The sequence below is a fragment of the Sturnira hondurensis genome, unplaced genomic scaffold (genome assembly GCF_014824575.4).
Source record: "Sturnira hondurensis isolate 20B ecotype Veracruz unplaced genomic scaffold, ASM1482457v3 Scaffold0001509, whole genome shotgun sequence".
In the NCBI taxonomy this organism is placed as follows: Eukaryota; Metazoa; Chordata; class Mammalia; order Chiroptera; family Phyllostomidae; genus Sturnira; species Sturnira hondurensis.
In genome coordinates, this window is record NW_028074140.1 from 4,724,128 (window position 1) to 4,749,138 (window position 25,011).

Below are 25,011 nucleotides of genomic sequence, written 5' to 3' on the forward strand. Positions count from 1 at the left end.
CATGGAGGGTTAGCAATAGGGGAGTGGGAGGAGGAGAAGGGGGGAGAAGGTGCAGAGAATAAGTAGCATAGAAGGTAGGTAGAAAATAGACAGGGGGAGGGCAAGAATGGTAGGGGAAATCTAGAATCTAATGAACTTGAGACATGTGGTCATAAACTAAAGGGGGGAATGCTGGGGGAGGGGGTGTGCAGGGTGGAGGAGAATGAAGGGGGGAATAGAACAACAACTGTAATGGTATAATCAATAAAATATATTTAAAAAAATAAACATATTTTATTAAAGCAAAATATATTAAATGTTTTTTACACTTTCTATTTTGTATGTTTTTAAATTTAACTTGCAAGGCCTACCAAACAAAAGCCTGTAAAACACAATTTAGAAATATTAGTATTTTTAAACTTTTTATAATTTATTTTTTACAATACAAACAATATATCTGAATTAGAAAAAAGCATGATGATAAACTAAAATGACATTTAATCCCAGTACCTGTGGAACTATTTTTAACAGTGTGTTTTATGTTTCTCTGAGGTGTGGTTCCCCAGAAACTATGTCTGCAATAGAATCAAGTGTGCGTGATTGAGAGTGTGCTCCCAGGACCACAGGAATAATAGAATAAGGCAGGGGACAAGGCCGGGGAAGTCTATGGAATCAGCTCAAGTCTCAAGTTGCTGATCTCAGGGGCACTCAGAGCATGGACTGCACCCCTGGTTTGGTCAGGATCTGAGGCAATGGCGACGGGCAGTTGCGCTGTGTGTAATTCAGTCATCGATGGCAGGATGCCATCGGAGGAGGGAGTTATAGCTCTGGCAAAGTTCTTCCTACTTGGTGAAGGACAGTTCTTCAGAGAAGTTGTCAGTGGTGAGGTGTCCATTGTGTATGCTCACAGCAGGCCCAGTGTGGACGCACTGGCTTCGTAAAGGTGTTAGATATGGAAGGGACACCTATAGCATTCAGTACACTCTTCTTTCTGAACTAAAGACGTATATCATCTGCATAGTAAAATTACACAGTAAGCATTGTTTTAATTGCTTTTTAAAGCATTAACCGTATATAATGAATATCTTTCCATGTTAGGAAACTTACATGTACTCTCCACCTATGAGTCTGTCTTAGTTTTGCTTGTTTATTCATTAGATTTCACAAGCAGATGATGGCTGTTAGGGGGTGGGGTTAGAGGGTGGAGGGATTCAGGAGAAAGAAAAAAGGATTCATGGACATGGACAACAGTGTGGTGATTGCTGTGGGGAGGAGGGTATAAAGCAACTAAATGGCAATGGAAAAAATACAATAAAGATTACATTTAAAAATCAGTGCATGAATTTTATATATACTTATAACCTTAAAAATATTTTTAAATCCTCAATAAGACACACTTAAAAATATATATATAGGGCCCTTGCTGGTGTAGCTCAGTGGATTGAGTGCGGGCCTGCGAACCACACAATCGCAGTTCGATTCCCAGTCAGGGCACATGCCTGGGTTGCAGGCCAGTTCCCAGCAGGGGATTTACGAGAAGCAACCATACATTGATATTTCTCTCCTTCTCTCATTCTCTCCTTCCTTTCCCCTCTAGCAATAAATAAATAAAATCTAAAAAAATATATATATATAAAAGAAATTTACATAATGAATACATAATATTATAAGTATAGATAATCACTCTATCACATAGATTGCTTTCAGATCTTTCTTTTGGGTGGAAAATGTATCTTCATTTAAATACTTGTTGTCTCAGAAGGTACAAATATTGAACTATTGTTTTAACTTTGACACATATTCATCTGTTATATTTATTCACTTCCTCTTGCTACACCCTACATTGCTCTTTTTTTTCCAGTTAGTTTTCATCTCTTAGTCTTGGTCAAGATTGCAAAAAAAAAACCCCCGAATAATGTCATTTTATTGTTGACGCTTTAATTTGAGAACTTAAGTTACATTTACTTCAGCTTGAATTATAAAGAAAATAAAGGTACATTATTCCTGATTTGGAGGAATTGGGTAAAGAAATTTTAACTAGTGAAACTGGTTTTCTCAGAAAAAATTTTTTATATCTTTAGGAAATTTTTCTAGTTTTACACTTTTGTTCAATAACTTCATAATAGACAACTGTTTGCCCCAGAAATTTCATGTCCACAGTAATAAAAGCATATGTCAGAGCAGACATATATTTAAAGGTTTTCAAATTTTTCTTTTCTATATTTTTCATGTTTAATATAACTAAAAAATTTCCTTTATGCTTTTTACATTAGGAAGGTTGAAAAGCTTTTTAGTTTCTGCGTATCTTCTCATTTTTGTTCCTATTACACACAGTCACCCAAAATTTGTTAAACTCTTATGTATAAATCACTGGATCAGAAGCAATAAGAGATTGAAAAGTATTCCTTGTCCCTGACCTCAAGGATCTTAAAATCTAGGTGTGGGAAGGTTAACACTGTAACTCAATCTCTTGGAGTTGAGATGGCAAGACAATCTATCAACTGCTAAAGGAGTTGTAAGAAAATATTTTTTATATATATCCACATGAGAACAGTGCAACTTAAAGAGGTTTGAAAGATATGTAGAATTTGGCAGACCACAGAGGAGAAATGATGTTTTCTAGAAAGAGGGTAATCAAGAAATGTAGAAAACTTGAGCAGAGGTTTGAGTAATATTTAAGAAGTTGATATGATACATTAAAGCAAGGAAGATGGTGTACTTTGGAGGAAAGAGAGTAAAGAAGGAAGCCGGGGAGGGAAGTAGAAGGGAAGGGAGGCCGGTCGGGCAGAGGGAGAGAGGAGGGGAGGGAGGAAGGAAGGAAGCGCCATTCAGCAAGGTGGAGTAGTGTGTGCGCATCAGCCTTTCTGCCGCTGATTAGGATGGCTGAAGAGAAAGAAAGAAATGCCAAATGGCCAGGCCAAACATTTGTGTGTCATAACTGAGGCTGTGCTGATCAGATGAAAAGGGGTCCCTAGCAGAACCAGAGTCCTTGTGAAATGTACTCTCATGGCAGAGTACACAACAGACGTGATGACTAGGAGTGTTGGGGGCAAGGTATCTGAACTGGCATTCCACAGGGCCCAGTTCATTTTCCCAACACCTTGCTATTTTGTTCCATAACTAGTAGCTCACCTGAAAGAAAAGGATTCTGTTCAAGATCAGTAATACTGCCAGAAAGAAAGAGGAGGAGAGAAATGTAACAGAAAATGACAAATGAAACTACACATCAGAGAAAAATTATGGTAAACATTTGAACACATGAATCAAACATTTCTTTATTATACTATTAAACATTAAAATATAAACTTTTAAAAATATTTATTTATTTATTTATCTTTAGAAGGAAAGGAGAGAGGGAGAGAAATATCAATGTACGGTTGCCTCTCATGCGTCCCCTGCTGGGAACTGGCCTGCAACCCAGGCATGTGCCCTGACTGGGAATTGAACCGCGATCATCTGGTTCACAGGCCCATGCTCAATCCACTGAGCTATACCAGCTAGAGCTAAAATATGAACTTTTGTAAACAACAAAAAATTAGATACTATATATCCTATTCAAAAGGAAAAGATGGAAAGGGAGGTAGAAAAAAATGAAAGAGACATAACACAATCACAGGGAAAAACAAAGTAGAAACAATGAAGTGTGAAATGGATATATTACACACACAATCACAAACATAGAAGTGATTGAAAAGTATAGCAAAATAAAATGGCAAAGACAAAAGATTAATAGTTAGAAAAATAATACGCAAAAGACAGGTAAAGAAAAGCCAACAAATGCACAACTGAAAATCCTAGGAAACTGGGAGAAATTTTTTAAAAATATAGTAGAAGAAACCCTGCAGTAAAAGAAGAACTCCATCTTATCATGCTTGTATTAAAATGTGCCTCTGATAATGACCTCAATTTGCATAAGAAAAAACATCTCCATTATAAATAAATAACTGGGGGTAGGGCAATTGGAACCCTATTCAGCAGTTGCCAAGTAGTTACTGCAGGTCCACGACAAGGGTAGATAGCAATATTTTAGATATGCACCAGGGTGTCTCAGATTCTGGTGTTTCAGTTAAAACTATCACGAGAAAGCTTCTAAGAAGTATTGGAGAGCTGGAGAACTGGAGCATTTTAGCATTATTCTCAGTGGGATGAGGCCATATTCAATTAGGTTTCACTCCACTCTACTGCACATGTATAAAGAGAGAATAGAGTTCTGACAAGTATTACTTGTTGGTTTTTTTTTTTTTTTTGATACACATTTCTGGAAATCAGTGACACCACCTGGCTTTTGGGCTTCTTGATAAAACTATATCCTACTTCCCTTTCTAGAGCTAAGTAAAAGAGCATAATTAAATGCCATTAAAGTAACAGTTTATTTCTTAAGTCATAGGAAATATTTCTTTACAGCTTAATTACATTAGAAGACAGTTCATTTAGTATATAAATTATATAGATTATATATTCATTATATAATTACACATACGAGTTTATGCAAGTGACTTAAGCATTTCCACATATACTCTTGAGACATATACCCAACAATTCATATCATCTCTCTTTTTGTATGCCTCCTCCATCAAGGTCACACACCTCATTTTTAACTTTTAGTAAGTCCTGGTCAGCTGTTGACAATGTAGCATGTATTGTTTGAGACCAAAAATGGTACACTAATTGTGAAATGGTGGCTATTTCTTTATATAATGGCTGAGAGCAAGTAATGGCTCAGAAGGCAGAGCAAAGAGCCCAGAACCAAGAGAATAATGAATCAGAACGTCATTCTCAGTGGGAAGAGCTGCTCCCTAATCTCAGAGTAGGGAGCCCTGAAAATATTTACTAACAAGATTTCAGAATTGCTATGGATCAGTGGCCCTATGCACCTTACATTTCCCCCCTTCTTGAACAGGAGAGTCTATTGTAATTCCCCTATTGGATTTTGGATGTATGTGTATACATGAGGTGGGGAGATGAGATGGCCTGTCATTTTAGTTCACAAATCAAGAAGGGCTGTGCCTAAGCAGCTTCATCTGAATAACCAAACCTGTGGAAACTTTTCCACATCTGGAATGATGTAATAATGAAAATATGGACTTTGAGCTAATATTTTAATTGAAGGAGACTTTTGGGACCTCAGAAGGGGGAGAGTGTATTTTGCATATGCAAGGGATATGCATTGCTGTGACTAGAGGCTTAACTACAGTCGTTCATCTTCAAAGATGACCCTTCAACAATTCCTATCGTCTCTTTATTGGCATGCCTCTTATATCAAGAAGTACAGTCCATTTCTCAACAAATCTGGATGGCCTTTTGATTTGCTTTGGCCAAGAGAATGCTATGGAAATGATGCTGTGCATTTGAGAACCTGGGCTTTAAGAGGCCTTGCAGCGTCTGTCTTTGTTTTTTGGTATATCCTTGCTGCCATTAAAGAGATCCTAGTCCAATGTACTGAATGATGAAAGACTGTGTGGAAACGGAGACACAGCCATCCCAGTGTCCTACCTGAGTTCACACTCCCCATTACATCAGCTGAATTCAGCTACATGAGTAAGCTCAGAAAGACCAGCAAAAGAACCACCCAGCCAGAACTGTGAAAAGCAAAACATTATTCTTGTTTTAGGTCATTAAATTTTGGAGTAGTGGGTTACACAGCAATGAGCAACTGGAACACTAAGTGTTCCCAACCAGACTTCAGACATTTTTTGTCAAGTCTGAGAAACTGGTGAAATACAACTAAGATGGTGCCATTTAAAATACTTGAATAACAATTAAATAAATTTAAAAAGCTTTTTGGTTAAAGGAAAATGAGACAAGGGGTTTCCAAGTTAGGAAGAAAGCAAAGGAAGAGGCTGAAAAAAAATCAGAAAAAAAATAAAATGGGATGGGAGTAATAGACAGAAAACTGTACTTGAAAAATAATTAAATAAAAAAATTGAAAAAAAAAATAAAGAGCACTGTCTGTGCCAGACTTTGGGCTATAAACTTGGACTCTTGACAGGGTCCTACGGTCAGAGAGGGTTACAGAAGGAAACAGAGGGCACTTAGAAATACAGCGTGCTGCCGATGATACAAAGAGTAACTTGAAACTTGTGCCAGTTGGACAGGCATTCTCTCACTTTGAGTGCAGAACAGGAGCAGCACTCTGGCTCTGTAGACTTTGACTACTTTCTGGGTATTGGAAAACAGCACCCAGATACAGAAGTCATTCCTGCCATGAGTGGGTGGGCTGTAAAGTGGTGGTATGAGTTCCATGGTTAACTACATGGAATATTGGAGAAGAGGCATGAGAAGTTTCTCCATGAACTCCCAAAACTTCATTCCCCCTCACTGTCCTAGAACAAGCTGGATCAGATTTTCAGGTGTTTTCATTAGCATGTGAGCAATGGAATGGCAAAATTTATTACTAACATGGCCTTATTTGAACCCATGGGTTAGGGATTACTAGAAAAGTTCATGCCATATTATAATAGGTATATATGTGTATATCATAAGTGGTGTGTGCATATATACATCATAATAGGTGTGTGTATACACACACACACACACACATACACATGTAGTCTGTCCAGAAAAAGTCCAGGCATTGTTAATATAACAGAAATTGTTTGTGTGACATCAGTGTAACTTGACGGCCAAGGAGAGTGGACTGGAATGTGCGTGCCTGAACATGATGACTTCACCAGACTAGTAGTGGGGGCAGTAGATGCCATTGAGTGAGCATGTGTACCGTATGGCCATCACATTCAAAATGACCAAGTGAGTAGAGCAACAAATCTGCATCAAATTTTCTGTTAAACTTGAACATTCCTCTGCAGAAGCTATTTGGATGATTCAGAAGTCCACCTGAATGGACACACGGTAATTGGCAGCTTCATCACAACAATGTGTCTGCTCATGCATCACATCTTGTACAGAGCTTTTTGACGAAACATCAAATCACCCAGGTAACTCAGCCCCCCTACAGCCCAGATTTGGTGCCCTCTGACTTCTGGCTTTTCCCCAAACTAAAACTACCTTTGAAAGGGAAGTGATCTCAGACCATGGATGAGATTCAGGAAACTATGACAAGACAGCTGATGATGACTGGGAGAACTGTGTGAGGTTCCAAGGTGCCTACTGTGAAGGGGACTGAGGTGTTGTTGTCCTATGTACAGTGTTTCTGGTATCTTGTATCTTCTTCATAAATGTCTCTATTTTTCATATTACATGGCTGGATACCTTCTAGACAGACCTCATATGTACATGTGTATATATATGTTTATATTCAATTTATATCTATAATAGATACAATTATATACCTCCTTTATTATTTTTTGCAATATTAAAAATGTCCATATACATTCTTTGTTTCTTCTTTTCTAATCCTCATCTGAGGATACATTTATTGATTTTACAGATACAGTAAGGGAGAGAGAGAGAGAAACATTGATGTGAGAGAGAAACATTGATCAGTTGCCTCCTGTAGAGGTCCTGACCAGTGATCAAATCTGCAACCTAGTTTTGTGCCCTGACTGGGAATCCAACCAGTGACCTTTCAGTTTATGGGAGAACACTCCAGCCAGGGCACACATTATTTCTTTGAGTGGTCTCCTAACAACACTGTAAGGGCATTCATATTTTCTTCATTTTAACTGAGAAGGAAAATCATCTTAACTAAGTGATTAAGTGGCTTTCCCAAGATTATAAGATAAAAGCAATAGAACCAGGACTTGAATTTAGCTCTCCGAGTGGAAGATCAGTGCTCATACGACAGACTGGATATATTTATATAAGTACTGACTTCAGAATTTTTATCTATATGGATATAAATATATACCTGTACATGTTTATGCATTTATTCACATATGTAAATTTATTCTAAAGACAAAATCTTACATCTTATCACAGACTTAAAAATATATATTAAAACAAAATATTACTGGGGTATAAATTTCTATCTTGTAAAAACATACCCCCACAAAATCTCTCATAATATACATGATAACATAATATATTAAAAGTACTTTTGCTTATTCTTATATTCTCATTTCTCAAAAAAAGTTTTTGGCAAACATTTCTATATAGTCTTTTTAGGTCTAGTCACCATTGATATAATGTGGCCTGGCAAAAAGGTTATGCATCAATAGTTTCCACAGAAATAAGCTGTCATCAGCACGTTTCCTTACAAAATAATATTCATTAAAAATAGGATATTCTCTTAGCTAAAGTGACAGCTCATCACCTTGTCAATTTCCCATAATAATGTACCCTTTACAATACAGTGCTAACAAGACACAAGGTAGCATTTCAGTCACCCACTAGAGTGTCAAAATGGAGACTAGGTATACTGCATTCAAAGAAGAGATGCCAATTAAATGGACTCTCTCTCTAGTCAGTGCTCCAGTACCATACTACAGTGTGATCTGTGTCCTTGTTGTCCAGTATTAGATACCAGTGTTTCACCACTTCTAGTTTCCCTCCCTCGCTTTCTCTCTCCTTTTTAAATATTAACCTCAGGCAGGCTGTCAAAACTACTACAAGACTCGGCAGGGGGATTTGCCAAATGAGGGCATGCTGAGACCTAGAGTTAGGCAGATATACAGGATTGTAGAAAAATTAAAAGCAAGACATTTATAATACAAGAAAAAGCATAATATGTAAGATGAATATATTTAGAGTCTGTCACATGTAAATGGAATCTTTATCACTGGTTGGGTATCTGACTTTATGCAAATAGTTAACTTTTCAATGCCTCGATTTTCTTTTATTGAAAGGGGATATTAATTCCACCTCATTGGGAGGGTGTGAGGATTAAAGGGGGTAATATTGTAAAGGGTAGCCTAGAGTCTGACATATAATAGGAGCCTAATGTGTACTCTATCCGTGTACTCACTTCGAAAGTGTCATTCTGTTGAGAAGTCAGTTCTCAGTGTTACTGCTGCTCCTCTGCTTTAAGAGGTTTTTGTCTTTTAACAATTTGACTACATGAACCTACCTGTGTTTTCCTTCGTATCCAAAGGAATTTCTTGCATTGACTGCATTTACTGAATACATGGCTTGGAGTCTTTCATCTGCTTTAAAATTCTCAAAATTATCATTAAAAAATTTGCTTCTAGACTATTCTTTCTTCTTTGCACCTGAAACTCCAATTATACCTACGTTAGTCTTCACCACTGTCTAGTATCATTTATGCCCCCTTCTATACTTTCAATTCTTTTAAAAATTCAGTGCCTTGGTTTTGTTTAATTTGCTAGTAAACCCCCATACTAAATTTTCTTCTCTAACATTTTATTATGAAAACATCCAAGCATACAGAAGAGATGAAAGGATTTGACACTGAATACCCATATATCACTAATTAGATTCTATCTTTCAAATTATATTATACTTACATCATCACATATCTACCTCTTTGTCCACTCATCAGTCCATCTTACCATTTAATATTTTTCAAATTAAAATGCAGACATCAGCCCACTTCTAAACACCTCAGCGTATGTACTGTTAGCTGGAGTATGGTATTTGTATATAGTTTTTATTTTGTTTGAGGTAGAATTTATATCCCGGGTCTGGCAGAAGTAAGCCTTGCTTCAGTGTGGTTGGTAAAGTGCGTGAATGTCTCTCACAAGATGCACAGCAATTTGAACATTTCACCTAAAATGTTATATTTGGTATGCTTGAGTGTGATATTGTTACAGAATTGTATGCTTATGATTTTGAATAAAAGAGCTGGTAATAAAGAGAGGGCATTATTTGTGTTAGGCCCCATACAGTGAAATGTATGAATCATAAATATCTATTTTTTTGAGTTTTGATAAGTGCAAATACTTCTGTAACCAAACCTCCTATCGAGATACAGAACATTATCATCATGTCAGAGGATTTCCTTAGGCCTCTTCCCTGTCACTCTAACTTCCCAAAAGCTAGCATTGTTCTTATTTTTTCTACCATAGATTAGAACTTCATAAAAAGTAAATCATGCAGTATGTATCTTTCATGTAAGGCTTTTTTATACAATCTAAGACTTTTGAGATTGACCCATATTATTAACTATAATGGCAGTTGTATCAATTTCCTAGGATGGTCATAAAAAATTACCAAAAACTGAGTGGCTTAAAACAATGGAACTTTATTGTCCTACAGTTTTGGAGACTGGAAATCTGAAATCAAGGTGCCAGCAGAGTCATGCTCTCTCAGATGACTCCAGGGGAGAGTCCTTCCTTGTTTCGTCTGGCTTTTGCTGCTTGCAGGCCGCCTTTGGTATTCCCTTGCTGGTAAACAATTTACTACAGTTCCATGACTGTCTTCTCCCTGTGTATCTCTACCTCATTTTACCTCATCTTTCCTCTGTGTATCCATCTCTGTATCCAAAGTTGCCCTTTTCATCAGGACACCAGTCATACTGATTGGAACCTCACCTTAAGACGCCATTTTAACTTGATTACCTCTAAAAAATGTCCCACTTGCCACAAGGCCACAGTCTGAGGCACTGGGGTTTAGGACTTCAACATATCTTTTTTGAGGGATACAATTCAACCCATTAACAGTAGTTTAACCCCTCTTATTGACAAGTAATATTTTATCATATGAATATTTCAGTTTATTTTTAACCTGTTCTGTTAATGGACAACTGAATACATTTCAGCTCTGAGGTCTATGACAAAGTTGCTATAAATTTCCTTTTATAAGCCATTTTTGATCATATGTCCATTTTCTCTTAGTTACATTTTTAGGAGAGAAATCGCCAGATCATAGGGAAAGTGTATTATTTAATTTCGTGAGAAATGATCAGATCTTTTTCCAAAGTGGTCTTGTCCTTTCGCTCACCCACTGACAATGTATAAGAACTTTGGTTGTTCTACTTTGTCACCTAAACATTGTCATTGTTGTGAGTAATTCCTTTATTTGTTTATCATGTTACTGATGACAAAAGAGCTTAGAACAAATTGACCAAAAATTAAAAGTTACTTTGCCTTGGTACAGATGCTCCTCAATTTGGGAAATTCAGAGAAACCGCTGCCACAAAAGTGGAGAACAAAGCAAACAGCACAAGGCTGAGGCATGGCATGCCTCTGTGTGTCCTACCAAAAAGGAAAAAAAAGGAAAAAGAAAATGGGAATGCAATGGTAACAAATGAATCCTTTCCAGAAGGAAGGTGGCCTGTGTATACAACCTGGAATCTGGAGGCTTTGGGATAAGGACCATTGTCAGACACATGAAGGTTCAGGGTCACCAGGACCTGTGTAGGCAGGGACAGTCCCCAACTAGGTGGTGGCCAGAGAAAGTAATACCCCATCACCGGCATGTGAGGAGCTGGGGGCTATCTCTCTCAGCTACAATAACTCAGGAGGATAGCCCCTCTACCACCTGATATGACAAATTCTTCCAAGCTCTTTCCACACAGAACCAACTTATCCTGAATTGTATTTTGTTTCCCCTAAGGAGCAGAAGCAAACACATCACTGAAGCAGTGCCCATAGGTAGAGCGATGCAAACGTGTGGGCAGTAGAGAATACGCTTGCACTGGGCCATGGGGATTGTGCTTCCTTGGTCCCCTTGGCTCCTGCCTTCCACCAAGCCCACAGCCACCTTCCTGCCCTGTTCCTTCATGGCCAGTCCTGCCTGAAGCCCCTGAGGGGCTGGGAGGTTAAGGAGCTGAGTTCACTGTGCTGGGAAGAACTCGAATCCTCAGAGTCCAGAAGAGGGACCTGGAGCCACCTTGCCTGACCCGTGTCCCCTCACCACTCTGAAGTGCAGGAAAAACCAGCTGGAAGCTAAAACTGGAAACTAAAACCTTCCTGGCAATTGCGTCATAGGTGCTGATCCGTATCTTTGGTTGTGCTGGCTTGTTTGAACTTAGGTTCAGGAGACTTCTCCCTTATGAACATATAGGGAGAAGTTTGAACTTAATGTTTGAAACTCAGTGTTCAAACTTAATCTTCAAACTCATTGTTTGAACATAATGGTCCACCAATTAATTAAGCTTTGAAAGACAAGAATATTTCTCAGTACTCCTTTGAAACAACCTTTAAAAAACAGCCTGGAAACCCCAGACACCATGTTTTCTGTAAATGAAAACCCTCTCAGAACACAGGCAGGGGTGCTTTCACTGATTAAAATGGAACAGAACTGCATCTTGGGAAGTCCAGGGATCTAACGCCTTGCATCCACACACACGCAACACTGAAGTCCGCTTTCCTGAGCAGCTCCCTCAGAGGTGTGCTTCAGGACGAGGTACCACTCTCGTGCACGAATTGCAGAGCCCCGGTCTCATCCTTCCCCCGTTGCAGTGTCTGGACCCCTGTCCGGCATGCTACCCATGTTCCCGGTCGGGTTGTGTAGGATCGAGAATGACACTGGAGAGTCATGGCCGCGGCATTTTCAGCCAGGTCAAGTGAATCTTATCGGTCAATTCACTCACGACTCTGTAACTCCAAGCACACATGAGCCCAGGCCCGTCACCTTGCTGAGTAGGTGGTAGATGATGGTGGCCAAGGTCACTGCTTTTTCCATGCTCGATGGTCTCTGAATCAGGTTTAGTGTCTCTGCAGCACAGTTTTCACAGCTTAAACTTGAGAGTGGTTAAGGTCCAGGAGCCCTTGTATGTGAAGTGCCTGGGCAGCTGGCACTTGGTGGTCGCATGCACTTCATGGCCAAGCAGTTTGTGGTAGGTGTGGCCCCAAATGGAGGTCTTGTTCACAGCAAACATTTTCAATGCATGTTGCTTCCTGTCAAATGAGGTTGACTTCCATACAAAATCCACCAGGAAGTCATGAGTCACCTGCACAGGTGCCCTCACACTGCTTTGCAGCTCAATGGTGATCTCTAATTATCAGGGATTGCCCTAATTATCAGGGACCTTCATGATGTGGTTATTTCTACTTGGGTGTCAGATCTTCTTTGTTTCACTATCACAGATCACCTCTCTGCATGAGTTGCATGTCCATGAACCAAATTATGACTGCTCTTTCAAGATCAGAATCAGTCTTGGGCAAATCAGTCTTGTTAGGGTCCAGGCCCCACTTGACCATGATGTTCTCTCGAATCTGGGCATTTTTTTTGTTCCTAATTGTAGTTGGCCTGCAGCTTGACCAGAGGGCCAAATAGCGTCCTGGTCCTGGTAAGAGCCCTGGAAATGCAGAAGGAGGTGCTGTGGCTGATTGTCCACATTCCATCCCACTTCTCTGTGTCCTCCAAGGAGGTGGAAGGATTTTCCTCTGGGTTCCCTCCAGCTTGTTGATCTGCTTGGTGTTGACCTGACAAGCCCATGACTGCTACTTGGAAGGGATCTTGACTAACCAGACAGGATGCACTGGTCCTGGATCAGGGGCTGGCACTACCCGCTGCCCCAGTTGATGCCCTTATGCCTGCTGACTGCAGCAGAGCTGCCTGCACAGCAGCGCCTCGACCACGTTGGCCTAGAAAAGAATGAAGCCAAGGAGGAAAACTGTTGTGGCCGCCGCCATTGGAACACTTCAGAGCTGTCTCCTCCAGGAGCCCATCCTAATCTATTTTGCTCTCACAAGGTGATTTAGAATGTGGCTAACTGAAGTATACCCACGTTGGTAACAGAACCACTTCCTGCTGGTAATGCAGTACACCATGCAAGCTGCCTTGTGTATTCCACAGTAACTTCAGGTACATACAGGGAAATCCTTCATGCAATAGGTATATGTTTATCATCTTTACAGTTCAACTTGGCTAACAATCAGCTGGTCTTGACCCTGCTATCATCAATGGAGGGTTCCGCATGATGCCCTGGGTCAGCCCACCTGCACTTGAAGCTGTCTGATCATGGTGCCCACATGGAAAGGGCCACCAGGGCTGCCACCTCCAGACCCTGGGGGGCAGTGGTCAGCACCTGGCTGGGGAGGTGAATTCAGTGGAGGAGAACTTGGAACCCCGCTTGTCAGCAGCGCCAAGCAGGTTAGCTTCCTCCTGTCCAGGAAGGTGAGCATCTCTAAACTGAGCCCCGGTGCCTCCGTGCTGTGGTGCCTCCGTGCTGTGGTGCCTCCGTGCTGTGGTGCCTCCGTGCTGTGGTGCCTCCGCGTGGAGCATGCTCAGGCCAGCTCCGTGGTTGCATCACCGGAGCTGGATGGTGCACCAAGGCCTTGGCTCCCAGGCCAAGAGTCACATGTGCAGAGCCTCCACCACTGCTACCTCCGAGCCCCTCAGAACCATGGTCAGCTTGCAGCAACCAGCAGGAGGTACCGCCACCTGTTGTGAGCAGTTTTTAAATTTTACCTATTCTGGCAGCTGTGAGGTGGCCCCTATTGCAATTTTATTTCATGTATTATTATTTTTCTTTAGTTTTAGAATTGCCTTTATATTCCTTTGATATAAATTCCACTTTTCTAGTTAACGTCATCTTGTCATCTACTATCTTTATTAATCACAGCTATTTTAAAGTCTGTCTGAAAAGCAATGTGCACATCACATGTCATCAGTTTATTTCCTTTTTTCCCCCTTTGTCTTTTACTTTGTGTAGCTGGTAATTTTTTTTACTGCCTGACTTATGGAAGTTCTGTATAAAATTTAGAGGGGTCCTAGAGAATGTTATTTTTCTCTAGACAGGACTTCTTTATCTTCCGGCACACAGTTGGAGTAGGGTGGGTCACTCTAATCCAGACAGACCGAGCTGATTCAGCCTGGTCCCCTTTTAGCTCGGCCTCACTCTTAGACTGTAGCCCTCCTAGTCTGTGTCCAGTGAATTCTTCAGGTTGTTGTTTTTAATCAGAATCCCATCCTTTTAATGGCCCTCTAATACTATTTTTAAAAATCTCCCCGAACGTGAAACTGACAACAACTTCCGCATAGGTTTGCAAACTCTCGCAGCTACTTTCTGCCCTACTTCTGTACGTCTTGATCCACGCTACTTTCAAACTGGCAGGTGCCTCAAGAGGAAAAGAGGCTCCGACCGTTGGGCTCCATTCTTTGAACCCTCTGTCTAGAATCTTGACCTCTGAGGTCTTGGCTTGCGTCGATGCCCTTGAACTCCAATTTTAATCTTCCCAGGACCATGAAATCGCTGAAATGTTTAAAAAGACTACTGACTGTTGAAAGCAGAAACGGTAGTGGAATATGTTGAATTTAAATACTTGTATGTGACTTGGACACAAAAATTGAGTAGGAAATAAATGAAATTATACCATTATATAGTACTTGGATCGTTCCTTAAGTAGTATTATAGTATTTGAATTGAGACTGGAGTGAGTTACGTGTGTAAATTTCAGTCCTTAGGGTAACCACTAAAACAGACACAAGCAGACTGACAGACACACACACATGGGTTGCTGAAGTGCCAATAAATTAGATAAAATTGAATGATAAAAATTACTCTATAAACCCAAAAGACAATAGGAATAAACGAAAAATGGTACAACTAACAGATGGGACAAATAGAAAACAAGCTGAGAAAAATAAGTAAGCAAATAAAAAAAGATATTAGAATTAAACTGATCTAAACAAAACCACAAGTATATTAAATGTAAATGCACTAAATACTCCATTAGAAAGCAACAAATTATAAGACTGTATAAAAATCAAGATCCATCTATATTCTGTAATATCTAAAACAACGAGTTAAATTTAAAAGCATGCAAAAAGGTATACCACAAAACGCTAAGTATAAGTCAGCTGGTGATAAAGTGAAATGTAACTCTATCCTAGGCCATAGCAATTCCACGTCCAGTTCAGCCAAATGAAATGGAAACATGTGTCCATAGAAACATGTACACTAGAATGTTCATGGCAGACTTCATTTATAATAGCCGAAGTTCTAATAGCCAAAATGTGAAAAGAATCCAAAGATTCATTAATACAAAAATGGATAAAGAAACCATAGTATATTTATACAATGGAATTCTTAATAAAAAAGAATACACTTTTAACTGATAAAACAGCATGGATAAATCTCAAAAATATTATTTATGTGAATGAATCTAGATGCAAAAGAATACTTATGTATCACTTCATGTCACATAAGTTCCAGGAACAGGCAAGCTGTTTCATGTTAAGCAAATGAATTAGGAAAGAGGGAAATCTCAGGGGTGATGAAAATGTTCTCGATATTAATTTGGGTGGTTGTTATATGGAGGTATACAACTGTAAAAGTCATGGAGCTGCATACTTCAGGTATATGCATAGTATTTTATATGATATAGCTCAACAAAAGTTTAAAGTACAGCCTCACTTTGAAACAAATCTGGACTAAGATATTATTTTATTTGTTTCTTTATAACAGAAGACAATAGGTACATGCAACTTGTAAAAAACAGATTCTGAAGGTAGAGCAACACTTCTTGCTATCTTATTTTAGTGGGTCATTCACAAATAATTGAAAACATGATTGAAACCACATTGACATATTTAGTAGATCAGTGAGTTTCTTCTAATAATGGTGGTTCTCACAAAACTTTTAATTTTAGGTCCAGTGCACATCTCATGTGTCCAAATTATTGGATAAATGGGAGAGGAAAGGGTTGGGTTTAAAGAATAGAGTGTTCATTCTTTGAGTAGTACATCAAAATGACATAAAACATTTAATATGAAGTAGTTATCTACTCAGACTAAAACAACATGTATTCACAGTTGTTTTGTAATTGGAACTAGAGACTTTTGCCTAAAAAGAATTTAGGGTAACAAATATTTTAAAATGTTTATTGTTAAGATGGATGTAATATATGATCAGAGAGGAGTTCACAGTAGAAAAATGCAAACTAAATTAGAGTCAAATGGACATATGAGAAGCAGGATGAAAAAATTCACAGGAGGTCATAACAACAGATTGGACATTAGAAAAGACCAGTGAACTTGCAGATAATCAATAGAAATAAGCCAAACCATAGCTCAGAGTGACAAAAATACAAAGAGCTGTATTGACCTTTATGTTGTGGGACAATAAAAAGACACCAAATATTCATGGAATTGAAATCATAGCAGGAGGAGGAGAAAAATTGCTTTAAAGAAAAAGATTTAGAGAAAAAATATTCCCAATTAAAAAAATATGGAAGCTTATTTACTTATTGAATCTAAGAGCTCAGTGTGATTTGCAAAGTAAACTTTTCTTTTCCAGCACACTGCTTTACCATTTGAGCCATGATTTTAAGTTTTATTGAGATATAATTAAAAAAATAACTATATATATTTAAAGTGTACAATTTGATGTTTTGACATGTAAATATACCTGCAAAATTTTATGCCCATTTGTAATTTCTCCTCCTGATCCTCTCCCTGGTTCCCCATCAACCACTGATCTGAGTTTCGTCACTAAAGGTTAGTTTGCATTTTCTAGAATTTTTTATAAATGGAAGAGTGAAGTATGTACTTCTTTTTTGTTTTTTTTCTTTCACTCAGCATAATTATTTGGAGGGTTATTCACATTGTGGTTTATAAACAGTTCCTTTCTTTTTATTGCTAAATAATATTTAATGAATTAGTAAGTCTGGTAAAAGTAAGCTATGGCAAGAGAAGAAACAATTGCCTTAAATGGGAAGGTCAGGAGATTTATTGGAAATGGCCTTGAGAGAAGTTTGCGTGGCAGGGTGCTGGTAGCAGGGTGCACACCCATGGCAAAGCCCACCGGACTATTTTGTTAAGGCAATATGCATCTCCTTGTGTGTAATTTATAGCTTATGAAAAGAAAAAGGCAGGTGAGAAGCACAATCAGGCATTCGGCGGCCCACCTGCCATCCGCATTTGTTGATAGTCTCATGTGCTTGAGTCAATTATTTGTTTATAGTGTTTCTGGTTATTCAGAAGTACCGTCTTTAGACATATTTTTAAGGCATTTCCCTCTGATTTAACTCTTTTGTTAAGGCAGATTTAAGAAAGGTGTATTTTATGACAGGCTTTATCAAAACATTCTAACTAAATCAATCATTATTTCCCCCAAGTTGTTTTATGGAAGTAAAACCTATGCCCCAAACTAAGTATAACTGTAATAATGCCCAATGTATATCAGAATGGAGTTGCTAATGTTAAAGCCTCATTTTTATAATTTCTTCTGGATCAATAAAGTATAATAAAATATCACACAACCCTGATATCACATAGACTTAAATTTTGTCATAAAAACCAAATGATATTCTTCAAACTGACTTGCAACTCAAATAATTTCAGTTAAATAACTTATTTTTATTGAATGACAAATGATTAAAGTGCAGGTGTTCATTTATTCATTTGCTATTTGTTAACTACTTACTGTAAGAATAAGTGTAAGGTTTTATGTGCTTTGCCTACTGCTGGATATCTTTGGTCTTTTCAGTAATAAATACTAGCTTATATCAAAGAGTGATTGCATGGGATACAAAATTCAATATTAGGCTGTATGTAATAAGGTTTCACTCAATATTGGAATAATATTGAATATATTCAGTACTTAATATTGCACTCAATATTAAGCTAGGTGTAATGGATTTATAGAATCTATGGGCGCCTGGACCACCCCCTATAGCAAACCCTTTTCTGACTATGTTCAGTCTTCGATTTGGTTTAAATACTATTAATTTGGGCACAACAAAAATGTACAATGTAGTGTTCAAGTGTCTTTGAAAAACAATTACCCAGCCAGATAAACAAATCTATAGCTTCCCATCCTGAGTTTTTCCCCTATAGGGTTTTGAGCACTGTGACTTTACAGTTAGAACATCAATGCAATAATCATCATTTAATTATAATTTCTCTTTATACCTGCTCTTTGTATTTTGAAATTCTATCATCTGATGCTCTGAATCACCTAGGACGGGACCAGGAACCTCAATCTGAGTAAGCTGGTCTCCTGCTCCTGAAAACTTTAACATCACTTTCCTGAATGGAAAGATCCTTTTCTCCAGGAACATCTCAAACTCCTGGGCCCATCCAGCCCTTTGAAGAGTGGCCCCTTTCTGAATACACGCCGATCTTGTTCTGTCTCTCCCCCCTTGCTCACTGCTCCGGTTTGTTGATCAGGCTTTCTCTCTGGTCCTGGAGAGTGCTGACGTTGTTCTGCTATTTGGGTTTTAAGAACATTCTTCCTCAGATCTTTGGATCCACCAGTTTGGTTCTTTATTATCACTCAATCCAACTTAATTGTTACCTCTTTTTATTTTTCTTCAGCTTTATTGGAGTAAAAATTACAAATAATATTAACATTTAAAGTGTACAACATGTTTTATTATATGCATACATTGTAAAATAAACACCACAATTAAACCAATTCACATATCTATTACCTTACACAGTTCCCACTTTTTCCCTGTGTGTGATAAGAACACTTAAGATCTCCTCTTTTTAGCAAATTTCAACTGTACAATAGAGTATGTTAACTACAGTTACCATGTGGTGCATCAGGTCCCCAGGACTTATTTATCCTATATAACTAACTAAAAGTTTGTACTTTTACTGACATCTCATTTCTCCTAACTCTCAGCTTTGCCACCATTCTATGCTCTGCTTTTATGAGGTTGACTTTTTAGATTCCACATGTAAGTGAAGATCATGCAGTATTTGTCTTTCTGTGCCTGGCTTATTTCACTTAGGGAAATATTGTCCAGGTTCATCCACATTGTTGCAGATGGCAGTACATCCTTTTTGGCTGGATGACAGTCCCTCAAATTCCCATATGCAAGTCCCTTCCCCTGCTTCCAGTCTTTATACCGTTACCTGTGTTATATTTATTGACCCTATAACTCTTATGTAATTTGTCTCTAAGTTTCTTTGTACTTTTCCTATCTCCCTTTATTGGACTGGAAGCAGGGCTGTGCATTGCACAATTTCAGAGGTGTTATAAATGCTATTATCACTAGTCCCTAAAATAGTGCCTGGCATAGCAGGTACTCCAAAAGCATTTGTTGAAAAATTAACTCTTGAATTTAATGGTTTTGAGAGGCAAAGGTAAGTAATGAGGTATTTTTTGGCCATAATCTTTTCCATTTTTATTGCTCTGCTGATTTCTTGCACCCCACCCACAACAAAAACCTACATTGAAAATAGTGAAAATAACTAAATTTCTTATTTAAAATTATATTTTATTGATTATGCTATTACAGTTGTCCTGACTTTACCCCATTGCCCCCCCTCATCCCGGCACCCCCGACTCCCTCAGGCAATCCCCCCCACCACTTTTCATGTCCTCGAGTCATTTGTACAAGTTCTTTGGCTACTCCATTTCCTGTATTGTACTTTATATTGCCATGGCTATTCTGTAACTACCTATTTGTATTTCTTAATCCCTTCACTTCACGCATTCTCCTCCACCCCCCTCCCATTTGGCAATCATCAAAATGTTCTCTGTATCCATGATTCTGTCTCTGTTCTTTTTGTTTTAGTTTATTTTTTAGATTCAGTTGTTGATAGATATGTATTTTGCCATTTTATTGTTCACAGTTTTTATCTTTTTCTTCTTAAGTAAGTCTCTTTAACATTTCATTGGTGATGATGAACTCCTTTAGTTCTTGTCTGGGAAGCTCTTTATCTGCCCTTAGATTCTAAATGATAGCTTTGCTGGGTAGAGAATTCTTGGCTGTGGGTCCCTGTTTCTCATGACTTTGAATATGTCTTGCCAAACTCTTCTAACCTGCAGTTTCTTTTGAAAAATCAGCCCACAGTCTTGTGGAAACTCCCCTGTAGATAAGTAACTTCTTTTCTCCTGCTGCTTTTAAGATTCCCTCTTTATCTTTCACATTTGGAATTTTAATCATGATGTCTTAGAGTGGGTCTCTTTGCATCCATCTTATTTGGAACTCTCTGTGCTTCCTGGACTTGTATGGCTATTTCCTTCACCAGCTTAGGGAAATTTTCTTTCACTGTTTTTTTCAAATAGATTTTCAGTTTCTTACTCTTTCCCTCCTTCTTCTGGCACCCCATATGACATGAATATTGGACATCTTGAAGTTCTCCCAGAGGCTGCTCACAATATCCTCATTTGGGAGATTCCTTTTTCTTCTTGTTGCTTTGATTGTTTTTTTGGTTCCTTTTGTTCCAAATGTACAAATCATTGATTTGATTCTCGGCTTCATACACTCTACTGTTGTTTTCCTATAAATTGTTCTTTATTTCAATTAGTGTACACTTTGTTTCTGACTGGGTCTTTTTTATGCTGCTGAAGTCCTCACCTAAGTTCCTTGAGCATTATAGCGTTTTACATTCTGCATCTGGTAGATTGCTTATCTCCATTTTGTTTCCTTCTTTTTTTAGAGTTTTGATCTGTTTTTTCATTTGGGCCATGTTTGTTTGTCTCCTTGTTTTGGCAGCCTCCCTGTGTTTGTTTCTATGTATTGGGTAGAGCTACTTTGACTCCATGTCTTGGTAGTGTGGCCTAATGCAGTAGGTGTCCTGTAGGGTCCAGTGGCACAGACTCCCCTATCACCCAAGTTTGGTACTCAAGGTGCACATTCTGTGTGCACTGAGTACACCCTCCTCTCATAGGTGAGCCTTGGTTGCTGTTGGCAGCTCAGTGGGAGGGATTTACCCAGGCTAGTCAGCTGCAAGGGCTGGCTGTGACCAGTGACCACCACTTTCAACTCTCTGTGGAGGATCAGTTGTGTAGGGGCAGGGTGATGGTGCTCCGACATGGCGTGTAGCTGCCCATTGGGTACACTGGCCCCGGGGTTTCCCACGTGGTACAGGCCAAGGTCAGCCCCCTCCTGTGTTTTAATGGCTGCTATTTGTGCTGGATTTGGAGATTCCCAGGGGAAGCCAAACTGTGAATCTACATTTGCTGCTGCTGCTGCTGCTGCTGGGCCTCAGCCTCACTGAAGTCTGCCATTGCTTGTTTGATAAGATTTAAGAAGTTGTGAAGCTTGAGCCAAGATTAGCCATTCATATGGAAAGCAGCTTGGGTAGGCCCTCAAGTTGGGTGGGGCAGAGTCTCTGGTGACCTCCAAGGTAGGTCAAACAGTGTTAGCCAGGTTAATGGAGTCTCAGATATGGCACCAGCCTTGCTGCAGGGTTTAGGAAAGGTGTTACAGAACAGGCCCCAGTAGGGTGGACAATATACTATTATTGAATGGACCCTCCCTTGTGCTCCGGGGGTCCCCACCCCTGTACTAGGTTTGCCTTGCTTGCTACCAGTGAAAGACATCTCTCGATGTCAGAGACTTGTGAAAAGGAAAGGGATTATTGCTTTAAAGAGTTATACAAACTTAAGAGTTTGAAGACTTAATGTCTTCATTGAGATCCCAAAATCCTTTAGAATACCCACAAATGCACAGTCTTTCCTTCCACCTTTGCCCACGCCAGGGTACTATATCTCAGGAAAAGAAATCTGTGGTTCTTCTCTGCCCAAGTTTCATGGTCCCCAAAAGATCCTAGATTCGCATGGCTACCGTGCCTAGGTTTAAATCCCAGCACCAGTCTTCCTCTGCAACACCATTTCTGACTCATGCCATAATCAGTTACACCTGCCAACATTCCCATATTCTTCCAGCTTTACTGGGCTGCCATAATAAGTCCAGGCAGGTGTGGCCCCATGGCATGGAGCCAATCATCTGTAAGCTCTCACCCAAGCACTGTAACCAGGGGGAATTGCTTCCCAGTTGCATCATGGGTTGAAGTCACTCACCCTCCTGGCTCAAAGCATGGCCACAGATATTTAACATATCTATGAAACCAGTTAAAGGTTATAGATATGTTAAATGACCATTCTAGAGGTTATCTGTGAAACTGTTGCTACGCAACAGCTCTCAATGGCCCTGCTCCATATGTCCCATCCTCAGCTCAGACTGGTGGGGGTGAAGATATCCTATATATATTTTTACTAACATTTCCTGGACACCCTGAGTTCTGGACCCCATTAAAAATTCCTATTTGGGGCCCCGCTTGGTTGCACCCTGTTACAAAGGGACAATGGCTTCTGTTTGCCTTGATTCCAGACACTTTAATTTCTTTCTGTACACTACAGGTGGCTTACAAGCTGCTACCCTGGTGCTGGAGCTCAGAGGGGGTTAGCCTGAGTAGGTGATTCTGTGCATGGGTTCTTTGAGAAGAATTGCTTGGAACTCCAGAAGGTTCTTCCACCAACTCAATCCCTGCTGGGTTTTGCAGCCGGAAGTTGTGGGGACTTACCTTCCTCGCACAGGAGCCCTGGGTTGGAGTTGCCTCGTGTGGGGCTGGGACTTGTGGCTCCAGAGATATCCCTTCTGAATTTTTACTCACCACATGTGAGTGTGGGGCCAGCCCATTCCACATCTTACCCCTCCTACCAGTCTGGATGGATGTGGTCTCTTTAATTCCATAATTGTCAGATTTCCATTCAACTGGATTTCTTAACAGTTCTGAGTAATAGTGTCTTATAGTTGAGTTGTAATTTTGATGTGGTTGTGCAAAGAGGTGAGCCACGTCTGCCTATGCTACAATCTTGAGCAGAAATCTATGTATGGAAGGAATTTTCCCCCAAATCTCTTTGATATAAATTACAAAGAAAATAATTTGTCACTTAACTGAATTGCTTAAGAATTATGTGTACATGTTATTGATACTTTAGTTTAATGTTAAAGATTATAAGCAGAATATATTTCTTCATGTTTGTTATTAACATTTGGTTCTATATTTGTGTATTAATCATAAATAACTAATGTGCTACCAGTATGAGATACTATCCATCTTTATAAATCTTTTGTGATAAGACTACTTTGCTAGGTAGATTAGATTTCATTATAATTTACATGAGTCTTTGAACTGAAAAATATTTCTCATTCTCAAACACTAAATATATTGATGAAAAGAAATATTACGTTTTATTTAAAAGGATGCAGAACATTTTTGTCAAAATTTAAAGCAAACACAATGATATAGTTAAATTGAAGAAAATATGGTATTGTGAATTAAAACTTCAAATGACCAGGATTTTAAAATTTAAAATACATTTTTCATCATGTAGAATATATTTATTCACTTATAACATAAAGACCATGCATAAAATCTTTTTCTGTTTTCAATATTCTAAGAAATATTTGAACACTGCAGGGTGAGAGTTTTTTTTCCAATCCTGCCTGATATGTGGACTCAGGGATGAATGGACATGGGGGCTTTGGTCGGGTTAGGTGAGCTTGGCCTATCTGATTAGTAATTGATCCTGAGGACATGCATTTCATTCCCTTAAACTGATAACGACCACAAAAAAGCCACCCCCTTCGCCTTCTAAACCCATCTACAGAATACAAATACTGCAGCCAGTGTATTTTTTTAAAGACATTTTATTACACCAGAGCATTTCCTCCTTTTTCTCTGTGCTATCATTTGAAGTCTGCTTTTTAAAACAGAAGTTGAACAAATGAATCCTTCTGTCCTCACTTTCAGTTGTCAGCAGTGCTTCAGTGTGAGATGAAATAAATTGCGAAGCCCTTTCATCTCCCATAATCAGCTCTGCACAGCTGAGTACACCCACAGCCCTGCACGCTGCCTCTGCCAGCACTTCATTCTCTGTGGAACAGGAAGTCTTTGTTAGTGCCACATTTCCAACGGTTTGCACAGGGCTGGGGTTATTTTGGTTCCCTCCCCTCTTGCTCCCTGCCCCTTCCACCTCTCCCCCCCTCCCATCCTGTGCAGTGAAGGCACAGTCCATTTTCTATAAGAAAGAGGTTTTGGGGGAGTAATATTATTTTTAATGAAGACATGTCTGACGTGGGGTTTTTTTCACCCTACAATACAGTCATGCAAAGCTTCATTGCTTTAGTCATACACATATTGACAAGAATTACAAATTGAAAAGTACTTGCGGGAGCCTGAAATCATATCTTTACTTTTTCAGAGTGCTTCATCTTTAAAAGCACAGAAGCAACACACTTATATTTCTACCATAAAGACAGGACAGTCACAGAGATTTACTCATTACAGTCTAGATGTTATCTTTCTAGCACCCAAACCATGTGGGGGTTTATTGGGAGCAAAGCAGAGAATAACAGTTTGATGAACGGACTAGAAATAAGTGCCTGCTAGTTTGGGGATTTTTTTTTTTTTTTTTGCCTTGAACTGATTCCTTTTAAGACTACCTTCCCTCTACTCTATGTGATTCTGGCAGGTGCTTTAGTCGGTAATTTTTCCTCCTCCTCTTCCTCCTCCTCTTCCTCCTCCTCTTTCTCCTCC

At 39.1% G+C, this 25,011-nt stretch overlaps 1 pseudogene; it reads right to left on the bottom strand.

The window, feature by feature from the left end:
• Nucleotides 1–12,173: 12,173 nt before the first annotated feature.
• Nucleotides 12,174–14,970, bottom strand: LOC118975316 (regulator of nonsense transcripts 1-like; annotated as a pseudogene).
• Nucleotides 14,971–25,011: the final 10,041 nt, after the last annotated feature.